Consider the following 21,595-nt stretch of genomic DNA (forward strand, 5'->3'; position numbering starts at 1 on the left):
TTCAATTCATCTCAACCTGACCCAATAGGAAATACTTCATTTTGATTTTCCCAATGGAAATTTGAAAAACTTTGCTGAAACTGCATTTTCCCTCAAAAAAAAAATTTTGACAGATAATTCCCAACCAGCTCTGTTGCTTGGTCTTTTCTGTTGATTTACTTTCTGTTTTTACGATTGTTTTGTGGATAATCAACCTCTGTGGAAAAGGTGTAGAACAACTGAAACTTGAAGACCTATTTCTATTTCCTGGCCACTCAAACTCCCCACTAGCTTATGATAATTAACAGTATTTTGCTTCTTTTATATTTTAATTGGTGTGCATTTAATTTTGTTTATTTGATCATGAATGTTTAGTATAAAATTGCACTGTGCCTTGATGCATGGGATGGTAAGTTTTTCCCCACTCATACCTGATTTGATTGTTTTATTAAGAACTAAACACTGCTACAGTTATATGTCTTTAAGTTTGATTTTAGGATCACGCTGAAGCTACTGGGAGCTGATGTTCTCAGCACCTTTCAGTATTGGGTCCTTTGTAAACTGAGACGTTCAACAAAAACACTCCAGTGCAACAACATGATCAGAGTTTTTCCTATGGGTTGTACATGTATATTGCTGTTACACAGTATATAAATACTAGTTTTTCAACTACAGCTTTTAACAGATGCTATACCCATAATCTAGCCTTTTGGCTAACAGCCGTTGAATATATTCAGATAAAACTTCATGTAATAATGGGAAGGTTTTTGTAAACATGTGATTACTTGATATATGGGGGTCCATTTTTGGCTCAGTGTATATGGAACTATGAGAATCACTCCCATTACTACTCATGAATCCTGCCTTAAGCCACAGTGGGACAATCTTACAAACGTAGCTGCTCACTTGTGCCAGTCTCAGCTCCCTACATATGTCAAGTGGATCCCACAGCAAGTAGATGGCCTGTCTGAGCACAAGGAGGGTGTCCTCAGATTATTTGACTCCTGGGAAAGGGTGGGAGAAGCCTGCCAAAATGAAAGGCTTACCTCTTCACATGGGGGGATGGGGGCAAATACAACTCAGGCATCAACAAATTAGTGGGGACAATGAATGAAAAGACAGGCATGGGGTGAAGGCCACAGGTAAAAAAGAAAGGAACTAGAAGGAGACATTCAGCTGGAAACCCCAGACTATGCCACTGCTCCCTGAAGGAGTCCAAATAATCAGTGGATGCCACTCGGAGCATGTCACCTCTGAATGGACTAAAGAAAGGAAAGAGGCTGCACGGTAACAGAAAACTCCCCTATCACGCTTCTTTGCTCGTGAACTGATAGATGGCTCTCTTGGCCAGGTCCAGGAGGAGGCTGAGGAGGACATCTAATCCGACAAACTATAGAAGACTAAAGAGGATATAGTTGTGGATAGACAGCTCCACTCCCTGAAACTCTGCAAGGGACAGACACGAGCACAAAACACGTGGAAATTAACAACAGATGGACATCACATCTCCACAGAAGTGGACATCATGTCACTGGATCTGATTTATACATTTAGCTCCTGCCTTTAGTTTATCTTTGCACCTGAGAGTCTGGGCCATGTTGTTTTCAGCTATATTATAATTCTGGGCTTCCATTGTTTCTTCTTCTCTTAAGAACCAACACACCAGTTGGGAATGCACACTATAGATCAGGAAAAGCATGCCATTCGATGCCACTCATTCAGAATATATTAGTTATGCAATATGTTTGTGTATTGTTAATACAATAATTTCAACTTGTTTCATTAGCTCCTACACGATAGTGGAGTTTTTTGAGAGACATACTTTTGAGATGTACAGAACAGCTCAGTGGTTCTCAACCTGCAGCTCATGGGCTGCTTACAGCCCAATCAACACAGAGCTGGGGCCCATGTGACATCCTCAGGGCCATACAGGTAGTATTGGATGTGTCCCACATAACACATTATGGTAACACAATGGTAAATAGGTTAAAAACCACTGGCAACAGATACAAAAACTATAAAACACAAGAGTGTTAATTTTTAAAAGCAACATGTTCATTTTCCTGACATCATCTTATAGACAGATTTGTTTGGGCATAAGCTTTCGTGGGTAAAAAACCCACTTCTTCAGATGCATGGAGTGAAAATTACACATACAGGCATAAAGTGACCATGAGAGGCAAGGGCAATGTGACCTGCTGGCAATGGGAGAAGATTCAGTATTAATAAAAATTAAGTACTTCACCCCGGGAGAAGAAGCAATCAGCATGGATACATATTGTGGGGATACAGCCAAACATCAGCACCCATTGCATTCAGATGAATTTATTTTCTCCCTCTTGATTATTACTGTCTAAATATTACTTCCCCATGCAGTCAAGCAATTTAGTTACCCTTCACAGATTCGAACGACTGGTGTGAGATCAGGATTGGATCCTCTTGAGGGGATTTCCAGTTAAAGAAGTGGTCTGCAATAAGAAAACATTGGAAAATCATTGCAAGATTATATCATTTCCAACACAGCAACAGAATTTCTACATAACACAATGTTTAGGGCTAAATATTCAAAGCACTGCATTCCATCTTCACACCTACACTGTGGTTTCACTTGCTTTTACATTAACAAGAGAGGGAATTCAGTATTCAAAATGTCATCTGTGCAAGTTACATCATGCTACTACAGTAGTTCAACATCCTGCTGATCTGGATGGATAGATCTGAGCGTAGGGTGTGCTAACAAAAGCCTTTTGAAAACGGTGTGATTTCCATTCTGGTTAGGCCACTTTAGGGGACAGAAACTCACAACTAAAAAATTAAATTCCTTATAGTTGTTTTCACAACTGCAGAAATGCCTGTAATCCCTTTTATTAGCTGCTATAATGCCACAACAGTTAAGATACTTTGCAAGGTTTAGGACGCAAGATCCTGCAGGGGACTATTGACACACAGGAGAATAATTCTGAACCTGGTAAAAGTACACATTTTGATCAAATATGGCCTGCTTGTCATATATTTATTTCTGGAAGGAGACTTGACATGTCAGACACTGAGTCCAAAACCTCATTATTTACAGTCTTTTTAGGAACAGGATCACTGAAAACAATCTTATAGGTGCAGCACTGGAACTGGTTTTCTTCTTTTGATCTGAGGCGGCACCCATTACTATAGTATATGAGCACATCACAATATTGAATGTATTGATCCTGAAAACACCTCTCTTCTTTTCTAAAATGAGGCACAAAGAGACTATGTGACTTGCCTACGGTCACATGGGAAGTCTGGCGTGGCATAAGGAATGAAATCTGGTTCTCCTGAGGCTGTGGCTAGCACCCCAACCACTGGACCATCCTTCCTCTTGTAAATGCCACCTAGTAACATTTGATCAACTCTAGACCTACAGACTGTTGTCCCAGCCTTAAAATAAGAATTCAGGCCATAAATCTCTCTCTGTCTCAGCTTCTCCTTCTGTAAAATGTGGACAATCCCGCCATTGTCACAGGGCTGTTTGTAAGTTCTTTGAAATCCTGAGATGCAAAGTACTTTGTGGACCCAGTCTTGCTCCCACTGAACTCAGGGGTGCACAACTGGACTGAATATACGTCAAATGCTATTACACATCAGATTTGGGTATATAAGTGTTATTTCCATAGGGCCAAATCCTAAACTCCTTACTTAGGGCCAGACTGTGAATGCTTTAGCCACACTGATGAGTAGGAGCCCCATTAAAGTGAATGGGACTACTCACATGAGTAACTCAGTGCTCTTCAGAGTGAATAGGGGGTCCACAGTCTGGTGGTCAGTGCTCACTACGGCAAAACTATCACTGAACACAATTGGATGCCCATTCATTTCTCAATCTGCATCAAGATTCTGGTCCTAATGTGTAAGCAAATTCCAGCCAGAAGACTGGATCTCTCCCCATACTTCACCTGTGACAGGTACAATCCACAAAGACATCATGGCTGATAGTCCCCAGAAGGCAACTATTTAGCACTGAGGTCAGAGTGTTCTCAGTGGATGGCACCCAGCAGTGGAATTCCCCATTACCAGAGACTGTAGTAAACTGGGACCTTGATGTTTTTAAGGCACAACACACGACAGCAGATTTTCACCCCCAGACTTCTAGATCTGCCTCCTAACTGTATGAGCTCACCCATCACTGACCATATCCCTCAGGAACCGAAGTACAAAATACCAACAGTGAGATATAAAGAGCTGCCTCGACATATACAATGGTTATATTCAGACACGCTGGGCAGTTTCTCCAGTCTGGCTGAGCTTTGCAGGACCTGCTTTGCACTACACTGAGATAAAAGAGCTGCTGGGTGCCGACTTAGTGGCTCCCTAGCATAAAATAAAGCACTCTTTAAACTGCTTTATTTTGTGCCTGTCTGTCCACAGCTCCTTGGGGCTATTCCAGTAGCTGGAAATCAGATTGATGCAGCAGCATCCCCGTCATCTACCTCTTTCCCCAGCACACCCCTTATGTTAGGTGCCATAAATAACAGTACCATGGCTCTACACCTCCAGAAGATCCCCTAGGCAAAAAGACTAGTGCAAAGGGGCCATACAGCTTCTGGGCCAGTATCTTTTTCTTGCAGCTGGAGATACATCATGTAAACACAAGTGCATCGTTTATTCAACCTCGCTAAGAACAAAGATACAGAGCACACTGACTGGATCCCAAATGCAGAACAGTAGAAACTGGGGTGAAATCCTGGTCCCAATGACAGCAATGGGAATTCCCCCTGAGGTTCTCTCCAAGTCTTTCTGTGCACAGTTGTAACGAATAGGACCATATCTTTTGCAGTTAACACCAGTCAACTCAGGTTCTTGGAGGAATTAGACCAAAGCGTTTGTGATGCATTTTGGTTTGGCAGTTCAAGGATTTTAGTTTGGCAGGGTTGAGAAATAAGTGGCCCCCTTACCAGCAGAGGAAGCAAGAGCCTGAACATTCCTTAGAACTCGGTTCTGGAAAGTATATCACATGCTACTAGGTACCCCCTAAGCCAATCAAAAGCCTCATTTCATCTACTTATGGGAAGGTCTCTCTCTCTCAATATACTCAGTACTTGGCCTAAGGCCATCTATGCGTATTCGCAAGAGCTGTGAGCATGCAGAACTGGGCATCAGCCACACAGAGGCCACTAGAGGACAGATTACATTTCTTTTCATTTGGGGATGGGGAGAGGACAATGGATACATTTAGAATGGGAGATTGGTACTGAAGCACTGACCCTCAGCTGGTGTAAATCAGCATCACTCCATTGATGTCAAAGGAGCAACACCAATTTAACCCAGCTGAGGAGCTGGCCCTAATTTTTTATGTCTCATGGGTTTGAGTAAAATTGCCCAAGAAACTGTTTTGGGGTTGCCTTTCTGAAGAATTCAGACATTCATTATGACAAAGAGTTCAAACACTGCAATCCCAGAAAAATCAGCATGCCAGGATGCCTGTAATTCTTAGTTAACACTTTGAGTTTCTGCTTTCCACCCCCACCCTCCACCATTTTTGAAAAACAACTACCCTGGAAGCCATATTCCCCGCTGGTATAGATTTGTGTAGCTCCACTGAAGTCAATGGAATCGTGTTAATTTACAAGCGCTCAGATTTTGACTCTGGGTCTGTTTCTGTTTTTTACTTGCACCACTTTTACACTGGATTGTAAAACCAGTGTAGTTATGCCAGACAAATATTAGTATACAAGCAGATTTAGAAATTATATATAATCTAGGTCTTCTATAGCACTTTTTATCCATAGATCTCAAAGCACTTTACAAAACAGGTCAGTATCATTATCTCTGTTTTATAGATGGGGAAACTGAGGCAGAGAAGTGCCTTATCTCATGTCACCCAGCACACCAGTGACAGAGCCAGGAATTGAACATAACTCTCCAGAGTCCTAGTCAAGTGCTAGCTCCACCATGAAACCTCTTTCCCTTTTCACAGGGGGACATGGTCACTACGTGACTGAGAAATTAATTAATGTTAAAAGCACTATTTCAACCTTGCCAATTTCACTACATGTGTATAAGCAATAACTTTATTGAATGTTTTTTATTTCTGTGTAGTTTAATACCTACTATGTCTAGGGAGTAATACTTTTGTTTTAATCCACACTAAACACTAGAATGTTGGACAAGTGAAGCATTTGATGGTGATGATAACGAGTAGCCCATTAAACATAATTTTTAAAAAGTTAATGAGCTCTCATTAAGGGCCAGACACGTACTGTAAGAAAAAATGTTTGCAAAAAGAATATAACTTTGGAGCTTTTTATTTTACTACATAGGGATGCAATAAAACTTTTTAATATGCTTTCAATTAATCTAACAATGTAGGCAAGGCTTGGGTTTTATTTTTGTACTTGCTTTGCTACAGTATAAAACAGAGGTCTAGTTTCCTAAGGAATGTAACTGATATATGAATTAATCAGTCATTTTTACCACCCTGTTCTCTATTGAATGTCCAGGGATTCAATTTTTTTTAGTTTGTTCTTAATTAAAGAAACTCGGCAACCAAGTGATTTATTGATAATGAATCTTGCCATTCCTTTAGTTGTGCAGTCAATTTTGGCCACTATCTGAATTTACCAACATAAATAAAGCCTCTCGGTGACTAAACAAAGTTAAAGAAGCAATAAATTAAGCCCACCAAGTACACTTGGTTAAACCCTTAGCCAACATAAATACAAGAATGCCTTTTCCTGTGATATGCTCGGTACAATGACATCATCTGTTTCCAAACAGAACATCACGATCACAGCCAAAAATATAACAGAATTCCTTTAAATGAATCAAATTGCAACAGTCTAGACTTTGTTGCAATGATTGTTCAACTTCTGGCATCCCTGCCCTCTGCTCTCAAGTGAGCACATTATAGAATAATAATATGTTGATCTCAATTTTGCATTTGCTGTATGATTACATTTTGGCAGGGGCACATCACTCTTATTCTCACTCCACAAGAATGTTTTGAAAGTCACTGAAAATTCAGCACTTGTTAGCTGAGGGCCAAATATTGCCCTCCCTGTTGGAACTAACTGCTCTGTGGGAAGCAATATGTGAAACAGGGCCATGTCCAGAAACATCCTCAATGCCCAGAGCAGGATGGCTCAAAGGGGCCAGAAGGGGAATATACTTCCAGCTCCTTTACAGTCTGTCTACATTGGGGAAATGTTCTCCATGGTGTTAATACTGGTTACAGTGGTGGTGTAGGCCCACTTGAAAGTAGCAAGGCTTGTTTGCAATTAGCTGGTTTTGAAACTATTAGGTGACACCAGTTCAGTGAAAAACTGGTTAGGTTACCTTAACCATCTAAAACTGGATCTACACAACACCTCCAATTGCTTTGAAATTGGTTACAAAATTTCCCTTAAAGCATAATTGGCCCTGAATTGCACTAGTGCATTGGGTATAGCACAGGGAGCTGCTCGCATTCCCCCTACAAAAGCACCACTTGACAATCCATCCAGGCTCCTTTAGGAGCTAGAAGCCAGACCCACCTAGCACATCCAACAGCTAGCCATAGCCCCAGGGAGTGTGCTTGGCTTGCTTGAAGAAGACTATGCTTATGATGTGGTTTGCAGCAGATGCTTGGGACAGGAGATACTGTTTTCTTGGGCACTAGCGAGAAGCATTTCAGACAACATTGGTTCTAGGACACTTAGCCACACTGTCTCACACAGACAGGAAAGGTCTGGGATACCATGATACACCTGCTTATGTCCCATTGTTCCCCACTTGTACAGCTTAAAAGAGTAAGGGTAGTGGTGTGTGCTGCCCCCTAATGCCTGCCTCCAAGTCAGCAAACCACATTTCCTCAGGCACTGTGCACTGGCAGACTTATGAGCTGGTTCTTTTATGTTGTGCTGGAAAGGGGTAGACTGGGATCCTGCCCAACTTCTGGGAGAGGGGTAAAAGATGCACTCCCTTCTCCTTCCTATCAATGCACCTGCTCAGCACAGGCCAGGACTTTACCCAGCCTGGGTTTGCTCAAAACAAATAGGAATCTTGGGTCCATTTTCTCTTTGCTCTCCCATAGCACTTACTTTACAAAATCAAGTGAAAATATTAAATGTCTTAATGTAACAAGGATCCAAACATAGAATTGCGCCATGGACATCATATTGATCCAGGGACGAACACAGGATGAAAGAGAGAGTAGAGACCTTTCTGATCCTGTGTGTATGACACAGAATTAAAAAAGGGAGAAAACTTAATCACTAATTGGTGAAGCCATAAAAGTGGCAGTAAGAGACTTTTGCCTCAAATGGCTTTACACTGGGCTGTATAATTTTATGACACCTTTTATTTATGTTGCCATAATTAAAATTGTACTAAAAGATGAGCAATGTCAGAAGAGAACAGCATAAAGATGATCCCCTGGAGGACTTCAAAATAGATTTTATTTAAAATTTATTTTAAAAACAAAGAAAGAAAAATAAATAAATAAATGAGTTGCTCATAATGCAGCTTTCTCTCCTCATCCTCTTAGACCTATGAAGACTAGCTATCCAAAATATGTCAATATTAAGTATGAAAAGGACATCAAATTCTTTCTTTCTTTCTTTTTTATTATTCTTTTTGAAAGATCAGCAGAGGATTGGAACAAAAACCCTATAAGGCCAATCAGCACAATGTGCATAACACAAAACACAGGTTCTATTTTAATTAAGCCATCTTCCAACAATGTAAAGAACATGGCTTTTGAATTCTGAAGCAATCAGAGTATGAATGTGAGAGAATTACAAATAAACAGAAGAAAGAATTCCAAACACAAGGAGGGAACCTAAAAAAGGGCTCAAAAGAAATTGCACACACACAAAAAAGTGTTTTTTTAATTATCTGAATGCATTTCATCCTTTATTTTGACTTGCTTCTCAAAGCCACATCACGTTGTTTGTAGAAACAATTTGTTACCAAATATGTAATTCTACTCTGCTTAGAATGTAAGAAACTGCAACATATATACAACACTTCCTTATGTTTAAGTAACAATCAGATTGTGTATTATTTGAGCAGGCTAAGCATTCAAGTCCACTTTACACAGGTTTAGAGCAGACTAAACAAACTCGACCTCCAGTATGACCCCCAAAGAATCCCAAAAGATTGAAAACGTATAGTAGGCAGCTACCAGGAGACTTTTATTGCCTGGTAATAGCATGCAAATGACACTGTGTCTCTGTAATGCAGCCAAACTCTGGCATTGTATATGAGAGTAATTTCCTCAAGAATTTGGGGAAAATGTGATACTTTTCCTTTTATGTATGAAATTCACAACATCTCGTACATATACCAGCTGACTACATTTAAAGCATTGACAAACGTATTACCGAACCAGACGATCACATTTAGCAGTATTCCTTGAACTCTCTTGATCATTACATAGAAAAGGCGGGAATCTTCATGGTGCACGAGAAGAGGTTGCTGTCTAATTTCTCTTCATGGGCCATGGTTTGTGTTACCTTAGCCACAAATCCCTTTAGGAGAAGAAATAACTGGAAAATACAGAGTCTATGAAAACGTGAGACCAAATCATAAAGGCATTTTTGTTAAAATATTAAGTGCCAGATCCTGAGCTAGTGGAAATCAGTGTAACGCCACTGATTTTAATAGAGCTATGCAGATTTACACCAGCTGAGGACCTGGCCCTTTGTGAGCTCTTATTATCTTGTTAACAGCAAAATACTTGGCTGCAGTGATGTAGGCTACACGTAAAATTGCTCTGTAATTTGATCTCATTATTGTTAGCCTCCAAGGAGAAATGCAGGTCATCTCAAACCCCCAATCTGGACTGAATTAAGATGGCTTGTTCTACACACCAGTTTCACTGGTTTAACTTTTAATTAGATACAAGTTCAAACCTTACCATGGCCAGTGCAATTTCTGCATCTAGACAAGCCCTAAATCAGATTATCTAAGCCTCCTGAGCATTGTTTGGTGGAGGAAGGGAGAGGGGTGAAAGTGACCTGATGTCTCCCTGCATTCTCAAGCTAGCTGGGTGTAAACCAGAGCCCGAGCATGAAATCAGAGTAGCCTCAATATGGCTGTGACCTGTGCTCAGATGCACCCGCCTTCTGCTGGCCATCCCACAGCAAAGAAAAGCCAAAACATGGGATGTCCTGACTTTGTGCCCTCCCTCATTTTCAACAGGAGATCACAATCGTGAGGAGAATTGTTAAATTCACAGCTGTTTTTAGACAAGCAGAGAGCAGCATGACAGGGAAGGATTTTTTCCCCTCCATCTAGACAAGAGACTGTTACTGTTTATTTTGGAACTTCCTCTCATCATCCATGCCTTTATCACCTCCCTGCGTAGGAAGACACCTTAGATCAAACCAGAAACTGAAACTCGTGCAGAATATGACAAGCCTTTTATTACGCATTTTTCTTGGCAGGTGCACATAACACCGATGTTCCATGATCTACATGAGAAGGTCCTTCCATGTTACGAGGCACCAGATGTGGGTGGATGAATGCATTTGAAACCTGACATCTTACATTGAGGGCTTGTCTTTATGAATACTTAGTTTGCAGCAAGCTGGAGTGAAAATCTACCCTGAAGTAAGTGTCCATGCGGACCCTGCTGCCACGCACTAGAAGTTCCACAGTGCACTTTGGTCTATGCCGCTTTGAAACAGGAGTAGATTAAAGGAAATTTTTAGTGCATGACAGCAGGTTCCGCATGGACATCTAGTGCACAGCAGGCTACTGCGTGGTAGATTCACACACCAGCTTGCCATGTACTAAGTGCCGTGTAGACAAGCCCTTAGATAGCTAGACACTGGAGGCCAAATTCTCAACCAATATCAATCAGCAAAGCTCCACTGGATTTACATCAGTGAATAATCTGGCCCAATGATTTATGAATCTATTACATTAATGCTTTTAAAGGATGACGTTTTAAAAATGTTGACACCTGTAACCGAGCAGAGTTCATTTAAACCATCTTCTTTGTAACACATTTAGGTAAGGTGGGGGATTCATTAATAAAGTACATCTATTGATAGTGACATTTAATGTTAATCAGTTATACATGAGTACTGAGGGGAGAACAAATTGTTAGGCCCTTATTTTATTTTACAGATACGTGATATTTCAGTCATTTTCAAGACCCGATAGTACCAACATATCAGTCCCCACCCAAAAAAGAAAATCATACCATCAATAAACTGATCTTTTTCTTCCAATACATATAATTACAAATCTAAGGCTATTTTTCTTTCCTTTGCAGTTTCATCCCTTTCTGAGGAATTAAGTAATGCATATTGCATGAAAATAGGACCACAGGCTGGGCCTCTACAAGCTGCTAATTGAAAACCTTGTCAGAAGTAGGAGGAAGTGGCAAGAAATTTGGCAGGACCTCGCTCTTTTCATGCAGTACTTGGTTCTCGGTACTTATGAATGGCAGTACTACAGAACTGTGCAGAGGTTTACAAGTCATGCCAGTACTGTCTCTGCAATAACACAGCAACATGTTCTTCCCTGCAAATGTAATAAAGGATGAATATTAATATATTAAAGCCCATATCCAGCACCCCACACCCAGGGCCGGCGCTTCCATTTAGGTGACCTAGGCGGTCGCCTAGGGCACCAGGATTTGAAAGGTGGCAGACTGCTCCGGTGGACCTCCCGCAGGCGTGCCTGCGGACAGTCTGCTGGTCCCGCAGCTCCGGTGGAGCTTCCGCAGGCACGCCTGCGGGAGGTCCACCAGAGCCGAGGGACCGACGAGCCGACCCTGTGCCTAGGGCGCCAAAAACACTCGCACCGATCCTGCCCACAACCAGTAAATCTCCCTTTGGTGTTCGAGTGGAGAGGATTAGGCCCTAAATACATAACTGTGTGAGCTGCCTACCTTAAAATATATATTTATATTTAAGACTATTAACTACAGACTGATATTACAGTGACAGCTTTATTCTTTAAAACCTCATGTACTAGTCTAAGATTTCCAATAAGAGCAAAGGATGTTCCTGAGTATATTAAACCAAGTTAACAAAATGAAAATATGTTAAGTGAAAGAACTACGGGCCTGATCTGACTGTTTTTACTCATATGAACAGTCTCATTGGGCTTCAAAGCCTCGCTCACATAGGAGCTGGAGGATGAAACTCTATGGTTAGACTAGGTCCCATTAAGAATTACTACAATTTGCCTGATATGAAATGCTTACATTATGAAAATCCTGATGATTTTGCATCTGTTAATTAGGATAATGACTAATATATTCAGGCAATAGACGTGACAGCTGTCTGTATGTTTTATGGGGCATATATTTTTAGATGCCATTTACTCTACATCCAAACACATTCACTACTAAATTCTGTTGAAGTGATACAACAACACAGAGGCTTAGGGACGCAGGTTAAATTCCTTTCTATTTCTAACTGCTTCACCTGGTTACATCACATTTGTCACATTCGTCCAAAGCTTCCATAAATCTGCCTCTCAGATCCTCAATTAAGTGATATGGTAAAAGGGAAATTGCCAATGTCAGTGTGAAACAAAATAAAACTCAACTCAGAGTCCAGAGCGGCAATATTTAAACAGAGAACACATTGCCTACTGCTCCATTCTAACTAGCTTAATCGCTTACTGACCAAGCAAGGCTAATAATGGTTATGGAATACGTGTCCTTTTCTCCCATGTTTCAACATTGAAGATTTGCAAGACGAACTCCAATTTTAAGACAAAAGTTGCCCCATTAAAATCTTAACAGTTGTTTCTCCAGTTTAGAAGCTTAAGAAAGATTTCAGCATCAAAAATCAAAGGAAATATTCTATGACCTTAAAAAAGGATAAAACGCAAAGCTCTAAACAAACCAAATGTCCACTTTGACAGCTGCATCTGACTGAATTGATGAGGTGCTATTGATATTTGGATTAAACTATGCCTCTGTGATCAAGTCCTCAAACATGGGATAAAAGAGGAATATGTTCTTTAATCCTACCAACTAATTTTGTGTAGGCAGTGGTTGCAGATAGCCGTGGTTACAGAACAATGTTGGAAGTGGCTTCACTTTTGCTTATTGACAAAGCTATTTTTATTTCATTAATTCACCACCTCTCACTATCAGCGTTTAAACTAACATGGCGAAATCTATACAAGGCCCTGTATTCTCCACAAACAAATCACTGAAAATTTCAAAGTCATTAAAGGCAGGATCAATAGGATCTGATCCTGAAGGGCTAGGACGATGCTACTCTCAAATGTAATAGAAAAATTAGATATCGATTTTTTTAATATAATCTTGATAAAGTAAACAACATTGGGGATTCCGGTTCCATTTTCAGAACATGTCTATTTTCCAAAATAGGAAGGGGTTAAGAGACAGTTAAGCCACTGGTTAATTACTGTCTTCATCTATCACTGTATAACCCTAGAAACCTGTCTAACTGATGCGTCTCTCTTCAAAGGTATAACAAGTGGGGTTCCGCAGGGGTCTGTTTTGGGACCGGCTCTGTTCAATATCTTCATCAACGACTTAGATGTTGGCATAGAAAGTACGCTTATTAAGTTTGCGGACAATACCAAACTGGGAGGGACTGCAACTGCTTTGGAGGACAGGGTCAAAATTCAAAATGATCTGGACAAATTGGAGAAATGGTCTGAGGTAAACCGGATGAAGTTCAATAAAGACAAATGCAAAGTGCTCCACTTAGGAAGGAACAATCAGTTTCACACATACAGAATGGGAAGAGACTGTCTAGGAAGGAGTATGGCAGAAAGAGATCTAGAAGTCATAGTGGACCACAAGCTTAATATGAGTCAACAGTGTGATACTGTTGCAAAAAAAGCAAACGTGATTCTGGGATGCATTAACAGGTGTGTTGTAAACAAGACACGAGAAGTCATTCTTCCGCTTTACTCTGTGCTGGTTAGGCCTCAACTGGAGTATTGTGTCCAGTTCTGGGCACCGCATTTTAAGAAAGATGTGGAGAAATTGGAGAGGGTCCAGAGAAGAGCAACAAGAATGATTAAAGGTCTTGAGAACATGACCTATGAAGGAAGGCTGAAATAATTGGGTTTGTTTAGTTTGGAAAAGAGAAGACTGAGAGGGGACATGATAGCAGTTTTCAGGTATCTAAAAGGGTGTCATCAGGAGGAGGGAGAAAACTTGTTCACCTTAGCCTCTAATGATAGAACAAGAAGCAAAGGGCTTAAACTGCAGCAAGGGAGATTTAGGTTGGACATCAGGAAAAAGTTCCTAACTGTCAGGGTAGTTAAACACTGGAATAAATTGCCGAGGGAGGTTGTGGAATCTCCACCTCTGGAGATATTTAAGAGTAGGTTAGATAAATGTCTATCAGGGATGGTCTAGACAGTATTTGGTCCTGCCATGAGGGCAGGGGACTGGACTCGATGACCTCTCGAGGTCCCTTCCAGTCCTAGAGTCTATGAATCTATGAAAGGCAATGGGAACTGTATTTTTCAACACAGGGAACTCTTAATGAACAAACATGTTTCAAATCCTATTTTACAAGAAATAACATGGGGGAACTCTTTAAAATATTAGTCACGTATAGGCCTGGACTCTCATTTACACTAAGGACAAAGCAACATGGAAGCACCAGGGAGTAAATGAGAATCAGGCCTGTGGTGTTTTGGCATTAGTGCTATGCCCACGGGCCCAGAACATCCACATGGGAATGGTAGAGTTCTGGTACATCATGAAGATGACATTCCAAGTAGCAGTGGATGGAGGCTGACTGCTTGCAGCAAGCTAATCCAGCAGGGGGCATTGGCTGACCACTTATCATCCTACCCAGTCTAAACAAAAACAGCCACATCTGTCTCCCAAGAGGAAAATTCAGTGTTGAGAAGTATTGGTTTCCAGAATGAAGGGTTGAAGGTTCCCTGGTACCCAGATCTGCATCAACCATTTCTGAACCAGGCACAGAAAGAGTTAGAATCCACAACCAGATACTTTGCTAGTATCTCACACTCACAAATACATAAGAACGATAGAACATTCTGTGTTAGTAGAATTCAAGTATATGTTTCTAGAGTGATTTACTAGACAAAGATGTCATTTCAGCTAAACAGTTCCCAGTAGGAAATATTTATTATCAACTTGCTCATATGTTATGCTTTAAACTGTAGGGAATATGTGCTGCAGATACTGAGGGGCATTGAAGTATTCAGTAAAGACCAGCAGCCACTTGGAGTACACACTTCTAGGGGCGAAATCCTGGCTCCACTGAAATCAATGGCAAAACTCCCATTGACTTCAATTGACTTCTAACTTCACCCCAGTGAGTTAGAATGGCCCTTTCTGCCCCCTCTATTTTTTTTAACCAATGCAGTCTCTCTGTCAGTGAGGAATATCCATTCCTTGATCAAAGTCTGCGCATTTTAATTGCATCATGGGGTCTAAGAAGAAGAAAGCTTTAAATCTATGAGAACCATTCATCCAAAATACAGAGCCCCCTCAATTTGCACTAATTTCTGTGAACCTTGGAGCTCATTTAGCCCTTTGCAGGATTAGGCCCAGGTTAAGTGAAACCAGCTAGCTCTGCATTCAGGAAAGGCAACAGAAGGGATATGTGATATTATGAACATAAAAGAAATGGACATAAGGGAATGTTCATTATCTCACCTAACACAGCAACACAAGAGGAGGTATGTTCCCAGATCTGAGATGGATAGACTAGTATACGCACTCAAGCAACCATCTGTGCACAAGGTTTGGTATATTTGGGAATGGAATGAATATAATATGTATCTTATATGTTTATTCTTTTTGTTTATTTTTGTGTTCATTTTTATTTTTACCATATCCATACATATAGTACTGTGATTGGCAAGTATTAGGTCAGAGAATGTATGATGTAATGATACATATACATACAAATAGATCTTTATATAAAAAGATATTTTTCACTCTTCTTTCTGCATTGTAGAAATAATACAAAGAATATTAATAAAAGAATTAGTGCTTTGATTTCATTACTGGATTTTTATTTTCAGGCTGGATGACAGTCCAGTTCCCTGCTCTTTCTTTTAAATTCACAAATATGCCTGTTTACACTTTCAGAACCTTAAATATGAGCCTAAGCAATGCTAGTGATTTTGAGTTATATATTTGGACTACAGATACTCTGCAAACAAAGATAGATTTTACCATTACACTTGTATTTATGTAATTCCAACAGTTTTATTTTTGGGTTGCTAGGGAATTCTGTAAACAAACCAAAGAAAACCATGGATCAGTATTTCAGTAACTGTGACAAAATTTCTTAGCCACAATACTGAGAATATGGTCTAATTATTGTATAAACACACTTTGATTTGTTTACTTCAGTGTCAAATTAACTTCAAATATGTAACAACAGTCCCAGATTTGATATGGTATACAATATTGCCAGTGGCTGCTTTCTTGTAGTGTGTGTAAATCTATCTCTTTATAAAATGAGTTCAGTTTTGAAAGTGTCTCCACAGTACACTGTGAATACCAAACAGAGAACCACATATGCAACTTATTTAAAAGAGAATTATTTCCAGTGAATTTCACTATACCCAACATACTTTGGCTCCAGTTTATTTTTCCTTTTGCACAGTAGAAACAGGAATGACTTTTAGGGAGATTAATAACTCATGACTTAGAGAAACAAATTATAATGCAGTTGGAGAAAATGAGCCAAACCATCCTCATTTACATCCATACCACCCCACTGAAGTCAATGGATTACGGACCTATAAAAGAAGGCAGAATGTGGCCGATAAATAGCAATATAAAAAATGGAAAATAATCAAATATTTGCCCAACTGTTAAGAAAATAGATTTCAGCTGGTATACTGAAAAAGCAAATGCCACTCTTCAATATTTTCCAGTGCTTACTACAAATTCCTTATTGCATTTGATTACACTACCTGCAACCCACACAAAATATGTAGCACCTTGCACCCAGAAGGAGCCTTACATGCTTTACAAGTTGTATATACTGTACAGGGATCACTACCCCGCCACTGAAATGTGGCCAGTTCCTGGAAGAATGTGGCAGCCAAACTGTGCCAGTAAAACTTAGACTGTACCCTTCCCAAGAAAATGTGAAGAATACAGATCAAGTTATCTGCTAGTATAAACAGACGCTGCTCTCTTGTCTTCAATGGAACTGTGCCAATTTGCACCAGCTGAAAATTTGGCCCTATATAGTCTTATTAAAATAACAGAGGAAACGTGATGGTGTCCAGAAGATCTGCTTTCTTTTCAGCAAGTGTAGAGTGAGTTTCCTGGTTAGCCATTGCACATGTGTATGGCAGATCGATGAGACAGGGCTGGAGACTCAATGCCCAGTCACATTCTCACAGGGGAAGCAGGAAACCCTATGAAAACAGCCATGGTGATCAGAAGGGGTCAGAAGAACAGCTGCTTAGTAATGGGAAAGTATAGTTCACATACAGGTGTCACACCAGCACCAGCAAATTCATTCCACCAGTTTACAAGGATTTTTTTTTTTAAGATAGGGCAAATGTAATTATCCAAATTGGAATTTGTCTGGAAGGCCTGTTATGACTCCTTCTCTTGAAGCAGTCAGATCATTAGTATACTTGAGAGCACAGAGTTCCAGTTTTACATCTTAACAAAGAGGTAGTGAGTGCAAACAGCTGTGTCCCTGTCATAAACAGATAGCTAAGGGTTAATGTCTCTTTCACCTGGAAAGGAGTAACCTGAAACACCTGACCAGAGGACCAATCAGGAAACAAGACTTTTTCAAATCTGGGTGGAGGGAAGTTTGTGTCTGAGTTCTTTGTTCTTTGTCTTGGGCCTGTACTCTCTCAGCTATGAGAGGGATTTGTTCTGTCTCCTGCCTTTCTAATCTTCTGTTTTCCCGTTGTAAGGACAAAGAGATTGTTTTTTTGTTTTTTGTATTTACATGTGTGTAGTTGCTGGAGTGTTTTGAATTGTATTCTTTTTGAATAAGGCTGTTTATTCATATTTCTTTTAAGCAATTGACCCTGTATTTGTCACCTTAATACAGAGAGACCATTTTTATGTATTTTTCTTTCTTTTTAGATAAATCTCTCTTTTTAAGACCGGTTGGAGTTTTTCTTTAGTGGGGGACTCCAGGAAATTGGTGGAAGGAAGAAGTCAGGGGGAAAGTCTCTGTGTGTTAGATTTACTAAGCCTGACTTTGCATACCCTCTGGGAGAGGGAGGAAGAGGAGAGATTAGCTTTTTCTCGGTACTTGTATTTTCCAGGACTGGAAATAGAGCGGGTGGAGTCCCTCTGTTTAGATTCACGGAGCTTGCTTCTGTATCTCTCTCCAGGAACCCAGGGAGGGAACTCCTGGAAGGGAGAAGGGGGGGGAAATGGTTTATTCCCCTTTGTTGTAAGACTCAAGGAATTTGGGTCTTTGGGGTCCCCAGGGAAGGTTTTTGGGGGGACCAGAGTGCCCCAAAACACTCTAATTTTTTGGGTGGCGGCAGCTTTACCAGGTCCAAGCTGGTAACTAAGCTTGGAGGTTTTCATGCTAACACCCATATTTTGGACGCTAAGGTCCAAATCTGGGAAAAATGCTATGACAGTCCCCTGGGATTCTGTTAGGTGATGACGCAGGAAAATGGCATCTGCTGAATCCCTAACACCTGGATTTTCCATCCATGCAAGCACTGACTAGATCCCAATCTGATTTGCTTAGGAAATATGCCACAGTCATGAGGTGGTGGTACAGCATATTTATATGGTAACATTTGAAATCTTACATAATGTTGGAAGTCAACGGGGGCTTTTGTGACCCCACGGCATTCCATCTGAGCCTTGACTCAAACTGACTGTGCTTGCACTTCCAGCAGCAGTAGGTTCCCGGATTTACCTTCCCTGAGAAAATCACACAGCTGTTGGCTACTGCTGAAGCACTGGTTAATCCTGATGGTGCTCCAGTACTCGGACATTGGCTGAACTATCAAAATGACTCAAATGCCAGATGACATTTCGCACCTAAGGCTGTGGAGGAGTGTGAAAACGAACAAATATGGAGAGAGAGGGACAGAAGATGGGAAGGATTAAAAGTACGTTCTTATTCAAGGCTTCCGTTTTCTTTCAGTGTCACCACCATAATCACTATAGCCTGCTGGGAACTCCTTGATTAATTGTTTGTCATCAAAAAATGCCAATATGTCAAAACCTAAACTCTTCGTAAAACAGGGTCAGGTTCGATGAATTTCCCAACTTGAAAAAAAAGTCAAGAAACACTTTCAAAATTGTCAAAACATTTCATTTCAACACTTTTGAAAGGAAAAAATCCAGTTTAAAATGACTTTTCATTTTGAAATGCAAGTTAATTAGAATGGAAAAAAGGTTAAAAAAAGAAAAGATCAAATTCGAAACAAAATGTTTCAAAATTATCAAAACATTTAGATTGACCTGAAACAGGGAAAAAATGTTTTTTTTTTAGTTTGTGAATATTTTCAAAGATCTTTGACTTTTCATCCTTATTCAAGGTGAGAGAGGGGAATCCGAACTGTCAAAAATACTGTGTAGGTGTGGCAGCCACAATCTTGGCCAACACTGAGGATTGAACCCATAATCTCCAGTTTTAGTCTCCATAGCTTGAATGAAAAGGACACATTCTGTAGCTGAGGGCTGTAGCAGATTCATATTCTCTGGATCAGGAGCACACACAAATCAGTGGGTTACACAAGGAGGAACCAGGTTTTGAGGCAGCCACCTGGGAGGAGTTCTCTTCCTGTGTGACAAGCTCTGCAGGGGCCTCCTGTGCAGCATTGTATAGAGAAGTCATGGGAAGGACTGGACTGGGGAATAGAAAGGGGGGGGCGAGGCCAGAGGTTTTCCCACTACACAGATTTTCTGGTCCTTCCCCTTTCCTTCTCCCCATAGAGAGGGGGCAGGAGTGTTGGGGCGTTGCCTAGCATACTCTATTTCTTAGGCTGGGCTAGTAGATGTCCATTTCCTTCACACCTGTGCTGCTGCCTAGGGTGTGTGGATTCCTTGCCCTCATGAAGATCCTCTGTGTTTAGCCTTGGGCTTGGCACTTGGAGAGAAGTTGCTCCTAAGAAATGAATGTATATACAGTATAGTCATCGACATGCCTTGACAATAACACTGGTTTCCTTCCTGATTGTGTGCCTCAAAAGCCCTCATGCAGAAAGATAAAAACAAGCCCACTCTTTCCAGGACTAAAAAAAAAATCCAGAGAGAAAAGACTGGATTTACAATCATTAAACTGAAACAATCTAGGGAGGCAGCTAGAGAGCTTGCAATTTTAATACTTGTAAGGTAGAAATTGTGGAAATTAACAATGAAGTTGTGGAAATTAGAAGGTATTATTACAAAGCCTCTATTTAAGCGATAATGTTCTTGGCAGAGAATTATATGAGGCAATAAAAATTAGTAGCTGATTACATTCCACATGCAAAACTGCACTGGTGGCTGATTAAGTAACCATAAGCACCATTATACAACAAGGAAAAGATACAAGCTATGATATTTTGCCTTTCTTTTCTTTAATTTACTTTTCTTGCCATAGGAGGGTGCCTGCAAGTTCTGTGCCTTTTACTTCCTGGATTTCCCATTGAGGTCATGTTTAGGGCCAATTTAGCTAAAGTAGTTGTTAGAGGATGGAAGCAAGACGAATTATATTCAGCCAGGTGCAGAGAGCCCTGGGCAGTCCCTTTGTACAATGTTAGCCCTGCAGTGGTGCCACACAGAGTGTCTGTGGGCAGTGGCTGGGGAAGAGTGGGGGGTGCACATCTTCAGCAGCCCAACAGCCTCTAAGTGGCCATCAATGATGATTCCAAATTGACAAGCACAGAGGGAACCATTAGAGGTGGGCCATGGAGAGGTCAACAGAGGCCCATTTACTAAGATCCCAGTGGCCCAAAACCCAACCAGCTGAAGTTTGGTGGTGTGTGGCTCCTATTCCTGCCAAAGGTCATACAGAGGTTGCTTCACAGCCCATAGCCTGGTCATAGGTTGCGGAGGATGAATCCATCTTCCCTGCGCTTAGTTCTCTGTACAAACCCTGATTACCCCGGGTGAATTTCAACCAAAGGAAATAACTCTTCCAGAAAGTAGTCTACAAAGAGGTGGGCAGAATATAGCTTTCCTGTCTCATTAATATTTTCAAGAGTTGAAAATTTTCTCCTGTCTCCAATAAGGATAAAAGAACAAGATCTCAACAGTACTTACAAACCGAGTAATTGAAATTTTGTTTGGTTTGGATCAAGGGAAACATTTTGTTTTGATATTTTCAAAAATGTTTTGTTTCCACGTCTACATTTTTCAGTCTAATTAGCTTAATTTCTAAGCCAAACATCGTTTTGAACTGGAAGATTTTCAAAATGAAAAATTCTAATGCTGCAATGAAACATTTTGACAATTTCAAAACTGTTCTTTCAACATTTTTTTGTCGGGAAATTTGTCAAACCCCATCCTGTTTTGCGCACTTTTTCAATCAATCATTTTTTTTCCTATCAAACAATTCCCAATCAGCTCTAAGACTATCCCTTACCCTTCCAGGTATTCTCTGTACCCCACAATAGAATATTCTCTTTCTCCACCTCCCCCATTTCTAATTATGCAGACTGAACCCTGGGCTATATCATCACCCTACCAAGTATCAATTGTAGGAACAGAACTGTAAGCCTTTTC

The sequence above is a fragment of the Gopherus evgoodei genome, chromosome 3, assembly GCF_007399415.2.
Source record: "Gopherus evgoodei ecotype Sinaloan lineage chromosome 3, rGopEvg1_v1.p, whole genome shotgun sequence".
Lineage (NCBI taxonomy): Eukaryota > Metazoa > Chordata > Testudines > Testudinidae > Gopherus > Gopherus evgoodei.